We start from the raw sequence: 6,402 nt of genomic DNA, 5'->3' as shown, positions 1-6,402 counted from the left end.
GTTGTTGTTTTTTTTTTTTTTTATAACAATTCTCATAACTATATATGATGATATACTATTTCGCAAGGATGACTAAGAAGGAGTTAAAGAAGAAGGGCAAAAGAAAAACATGTAATGGGTCCGATGGTTACGTTAAGGTAATGGAAGGGTATATACGAAAGATTAACTGTTAAGTTGTTTTTTAAGCGATCTTAATATGAGAAAGAGAGAAAGGGTCTGAGTAGAAGGATGTGTAAGAGATTATGAGCAAGAGATATAGAGAAAACTATAGCTCAAAGCGTTTTTTTTCCCTTCTTTAAGTAGGCTATATTGGGCTATTTTATGTTAGGAATGTTGATTGTAAAGTTTAAGAGTAATGCCAAAACTTTTATACATACGATATTTAAAATATGTAACAAAACATATACATCAATATTTGGTATACCAACTACGAACATAATTTTAAACTGAATTTGGCATATGCGATCAGTGGGGGAAAGACTTATGGAGGCTCCTCCATATGCTTCCCGTACAACTTCAACTGAACTATTTCCGACTCTAAGCTACATATCCTTGTTTCCAACATATAGATATGTTCTTTACTTCGCAAGCGATCTCCATCAGCCCAACGGAGATCAAACTCTTGGGCCTCTATAAGACCTTTTAGAGTTATCTGATCTTCCTTTAGCTCTTCAACACACAGATGATACTGAGTTAGAGTTTTTTCTAACTGAACTATATGAAGCTTTGTCTCTTCTAAACTGGTATCTTCAACCTTATGTGTCATTGCTTCTTCAGTTTCTTCCTTTACACTGCAACCAACATGGGTTCCAATAGCAAGCCTGTCATCGTCAGCAACTAAAGTAACAATCCGACTACTCTGCACATCTAAATATTCTTGGTACTGACGTACTACATCAGCAAGGAGCAATTGTACCTATATGAAACATTTAACTTGAATAAATTAAAAATCAAAAATCAAATTTAAAAAAAAAAAAAAAAAAAACAGAGGTTAACCCATTTTGAACATCAAAGAATTCTCAAAATAACATCCTTATTGTTTCCTTCCCAACACTCCAACTCCATAACTAAATGAAGGTTGTTCCCCGACCGTTATTTGGTTCAAGTGACATCTCTCCTAATGACAATCCCAACCGGTAGCATGGACGCACTTAACATGTGCTACCAACTCTTCCATAGCCTTGCACTTCATGTGCTTCTCAATAGTCTCTCCAGTGCCTTTCCCCATAACAAATAACAAATAAAAAAAAAACAAAAAAAAAACAAAAAAACAAAAAAACAAACAAAGACATCAAAGAATTATATAGCTATTTTAGGTTTCTCTAACCATTTGTCTTTTGTAATTTTTTTTTAAAAGTTTTTTTCTACGGGGGTAATTTCAAACATATTTTTAAAAAAATTATGTAAAAAAATTTCTACCATAACTCTTAAACTTTATAATTAACAGGACTAACATAAAATAGCCCAATATAGCCTATATTAAAAAGCCATGGGGCCAAAAAAACTACTCTTTCAACTATAGTGTTTTACATAGTTGCTGGTATTAATCTCTCACACACCCTTGGACTCAGACCATTTAACTCTTATTCATATTATGTTGACTAAGAACACTACTAAACAGTTTATTTTTCATATATACTCTTCCATGACCTTAATGCAACAATCGGAGCCGTTATGAGGTTTTCCTTTTATACTGTTTATTTAGAGCCTTAATAGTCATAGTTATCACAACTGGGGATTAAAAAAAAAACAAAACAAAAAAAAACAAAACAAAACAAAACAAAATTGTTATAATTTAAGATTGATGTAGTTTGATTCATTTAACGGGATGTTCAAATACTTATAATATGTAACATCTTTTTCCATTTGCAAATTTTGATCGTCAATTGAAGAGTACCCATTCTACATTTGTGTTATATAGGTTAAATTAAACAATTAAATTTTACCATCTCCTTGTAAAGCAAATGCATTAAGCATATGCAAACAATCTATTTTTTTTTGTTTAAATACAACAATTAAATACTATATACAAGGAGGCAAATTTTAAATTAATTTTTTTTAAAAAAAATCTTGTTAGCAAAATTGCTCAGACTATTGAATTATTATATTTTGCAGTATAATAAACAATTACATTCTAAGACTACTTCAAAGCTGATTTTGTTTTTTAAAACAAACGTCTCCTTGACAAAAAAATAAATGATGGAAGATCACTAAGATATTGGTGTAGTTCAATAAAACCAACTACGCCATTTTTTTTTCATGTTTTTTTCATGTGATTTTATGCTATTTCTAGATAAACCAAACAAACTGTTTAGCAACATGTGTGTAAATAGTATATAATAGTATATAGTTATGAGTAATGTTAATGGATTTGATAATACCTTTGTTTTACCCGTACTAACAATCCATTAACTCAATTCCGACAGAGGAGCCTAAAGTTTCCTTCCTAACATAATAGTCAGGTGCAATTTTAAAAAAACAAAAAAACTTTTTTGAAACACAAACTGCAAGGAATTGAACTAACTAATTTTCTATTTTACTTTACCTTTCTAAGTTGGTTTCAAAGTTGCTTATTGAAACTTGGATAGTTCAAATAGACGTCCGCCTGTATCAAAAGGGAGGGAAGAAGGGAACAAACCTGCAGAAATGAATTCATTACAATTTAAGTAACAAAAGAGGAAAATAAAAATAAATGCAAATTAGTAGATACCTGGAGTGTTTGACGATGACAAATATTGTATAGCATCAATCCTTTTTTCTTCTCTTTATAAACCAGTTTAAGGCCTTTCCTATTAAACTCTCGCTGCGCTGGAGTAAGCCCAAGTCAAGTATTTGAAGAGGAAAGAAAATAATAGTTGGGATATTTAAAGAAACTTAAAATGTAATCCGGGTTTGTTTTTTAGGTATGGTGGGGTTGAACACATTATAATGACTCAAGAGCGTCAAATTTGGGGGAGGTAATGGGCAATATGCTGGCTCTATATGTGTAGAAAGGGGCAAATAATGTGAGGAGACAATATGTCTGGTAGTAAAATTCTCTCTTCCATCTCCAGAAGCGTTGGTCATACCTATCCGTTCTAATGGGGTCGTACACAACTATTTTGAAACGTAAGCAGTTACCTATGAGAACAAACAAAAAGGCTAAAAAGGTAAAGCAGGTAGGATGCATAATCATGATTAATTTGGACTATGCATATGTGTTAAATACTATGCGGCGGAGCTAGAAAGAAAAGGACAACGGTGTCTACTCCTCTAAACCAGTTGGCATACCTATTCGTCCTAACATATTCGTCCATATGGGGGACACGCAAGTTTTTTGAGAAATTGGCAAATAATTGTGGGAAGAGAAACAAATTTTAAAAATATAAAGTAGGTGGAACACATAATCATGTTTAATTTGTACTATACAGAGGCGTGAAAAACTGTTTGTTTGCGTCAGCAAAAAATGGTGCGTACATTTAATAACATCTTCAAAAAAATATAAAGGACCTCTGTATATGCACTTTACTCTTATTAAACTAAAGGTTATAAATGGAAAGAAAAAAGCAAATTACTATGTGGTCGATTTATTCGCCCACTCATCTAATTTTTTCCCAACACTTTGTAAGGGCATCATGCAGTACTGAAAAGGTTGATTACTTTGAAGGTGCCAGAGTATTTAGTAGTAGAGTAGTAGTGATGTGTTCAAATAGTATAGAATAATATATAGATATGGGTACTATCACTACCTCAAATAGTACCTTTGTATTATTACTAACAACAATCCATTTACCCAATGACGTCAAATGAGTCTCAAGTTTTCTTCCCACCACAATCCGTTTTCTAAAGGGAATGTGATTATATAAAACGTTCATTATTTAAAAGTTAAGAAGACCTTTTTTAAATGAGGATTAATTTTTTGGATTTACTGATAGTAGTTATAATTACTGCGATGTGTTGCATTAATGTAATTAAAATGGAAATTGCGAACAGGTGTCTCACAGAAGAAGTAAGTATTTCAATAACAAAACATATTGGGTAAAAAATGTAATGACATGGTTTAATATCTTTACTGAATTTAAAACAGTAATATGGTAAACAGTAAACATACATTTGTTTAGGTCTAGCCACCTAAAACAACTTTCCATAAAAGGAGTAAAACACAAATAATTACTGCTCACAAAGATAACTTTTATTGAATCTCCAATCTCATTTTCCTTAACATCCAATCTGTTGGACATGGTTGTCACATTGTTGTTTAAGAAAAAAAAAAAAGTTAAATAAATTAATCATATGTTAGTTTGATGCCAATTCCAACAATTATGAAGTATAACTAAATAGTATCTTTACAAAAAAAAATGCATAGTATTGAAAAGAATATATAGAAAATCAAACTTAGTTAAATATATATTTAAAAATGATATATATTGTTTTACCCAAATTTACCCAAACAATTATGAAGTATAGCGAAATAGTAAATTTAAAAAAACACAATAGTGTTGAAAAGAATATATATTGTTTTACGCAATAGTTAAACTTAACAATTATGAAGTATAAATAAATTTACCCAAATTTGTTTTTGGTAATTTTTTTCTAGATTTGTCAATTTTGTGAGCAAGAAGGCCACACGCTCAAATCTGTCCTTACCTTAATCGAAGATGTAGGGAAGCAAGCTACAGAGGTATTATGTATTTGGTTAAGTGTTGGGATCGGGTCGTAAAGTTTTTGAAATGTGGCTTAAATATGACTGGTTGGATGTTTTAGTAAGGAGCTGCAATTTACTGCTTCAAACCAACCAATGTTACCAAATAAAAAGAAAATTACCCATGTTGTGAATTGTGATGTTTGTGGTAATGAGTGCTGTTGTCAGATTGATTATACTATTTAAGTTTTTTTGCGTGTCAGGTGTAATGTTAGTATTATATGTATTTTTTAAGGGCAACGAAACGCTTTATTAAAAGTGTTTATTTGCTTATGATATAATAATAGATATTACACACAAAAGATTCAAAGACATAAATTTACACAACGAAAAAACGCCATAACTTCAATATTACACAACTGATACGAATCTTAGAGAAGACAGTTGAGGACCTTTAATTTGAAGCATAATTAGATTATGCTGGCCCAGGCGGACGATTATAACGGGGAGGATGTCGAAGAAAAGTTGTGACAATAGTGTGAAGTTGTTCTATATGTTGGAGAATTTGTTGTTGAAGCTCTCCTTGGTGCTCAAAATTTGTCTTTGACTCTCCAAAATTTGTGAGTGGTTTTCTAAAAATTGCGAGTAGTTTTCCAGAAATTGTTCCCCGCTCATCAAAGACTATAATACGCTGTCAGTAAATCTGTTAACTGTTCATGCATAAATCCTTGCCGCTCATACATTGCCTTGATACACCCGCGGAAGGATATGGATCCCTTCCATGGGATCAACCGTGGTTCTCGCAGGCATTTTCAGGGAAGAAATCTATTTGGATTGAGGTGAGGGAGGGATTCTCCTCGACGGTTTGGAGTCATTGAGAAGTTAGGTTTATGATGAGGAGGACTAATGAGATTGGATGAGGAATATAATTATTGTATGAATCAAAATATAAGCGTGCGTGCTTTATAGTGGCAAAAAAATAATTAAATATTAAAACATAATTAAAAATGTGGGGACTCTGTAATAATTTTAAGTTGATATGTAGAAGCGTAGGTGGGCTCTAAAGGAAAAGTTGAAGGGTCAAGTAGGTAGAGTAGGTTACTTTCATAATCTAGTTTTAAGCCACGTCAAATGTGCAGAACAGAAACTAATTTCTGCAGTAACTGTCAGTTATCTCAATCAAGCAATGTGTACATTTTTTTTTTAATTTAATTCTAATGCACGTATTTGCATGTTCCAGATTGAGGAAATAACATGTAGATGTCTGACCATAAATAAAAAAATAACATTATAGAAAGCTTTAAAAACTTAATAGAACGACGCCACGTATTTTTCTTAAATTACAAAACAAATTTACAGATGGATAAAAAAGTTTGGCTACTATCGATTTGAGCAATTGGCTGTCAAAGCCGCAGAATCGAATCGTTAACAAAACTTACTCTGCAAACTTGACAATAAGGCAAAGGTTTTGCAGCCTTTGGAAGCCATCAACGTTAAGTAGAGGCGTACGGACAGTTAAAAAATCTTGCTAAGTGTCTCTCATTGACAATGTTGGAACTATATATTGTGTAGCAGTTCCTGGCAGTAAGTTCATTAAAAAAAAAAAACAAAATGTAATTTTAAAAAAAATAGAACTAACTGTAATTGCATTTTTCGTTTTATGTAAATATAATGCATGTGAGATGTATCAAGCAATTTGAGAGCACAATGAGTTACATGTTTGAAGACGCAAGAAAACAAAGGCAAGGGTCTATTGACTGACCTTCTTTTTAAAGCACGGT

General features: G+C 31.9%; 1 long non-coding RNA gene across 2 annotated transcripts; it reads right to left on the bottom strand.

The window, feature by feature from the left end:
- Positions 1-353: 353 nt before the first annotated feature.
- Positions 354-3,003, bottom strand: LOC147502610 (uncharacterized). 2 transcript variants are annotated; one of them, XR_015220027.1, is made up of 4 exons: positions 2,711-3,003; positions 2,546-2,638; positions 987-1,218; positions 354-916 (listed from the first exon to the last, which is right to left on the bottom strand). It is a non-coding gene; the product is annotated as an uncharacterized LOC147502610 (long non-coding RNA). The 2 variants fall into 2 exon arrangements; XR_015220028.1 differs by lacking the exon at positions 354-916 and having other exon boundaries at positions 1,123-1,218; positions 2,382-2,638; positions 2,711-3,000.
- Positions 3,004-6,402: the final 3,399 nt, after the last annotated feature.

Source organism: Coptis chinensis, chromosome 4, assembly GCF_015680905.1.
Source record: "Coptis chinensis isolate HL-2020 chromosome 4, ASM1568090v1, whole genome shotgun sequence".
In the NCBI taxonomy this organism is placed as follows: Eukaryota; Viridiplantae; Streptophyta; class Magnoliopsida; order Ranunculales; family Ranunculaceae; genus Coptis; species Coptis chinensis.
This window is presented reverse-complemented; position numbering and strand designations above follow the sequence as displayed.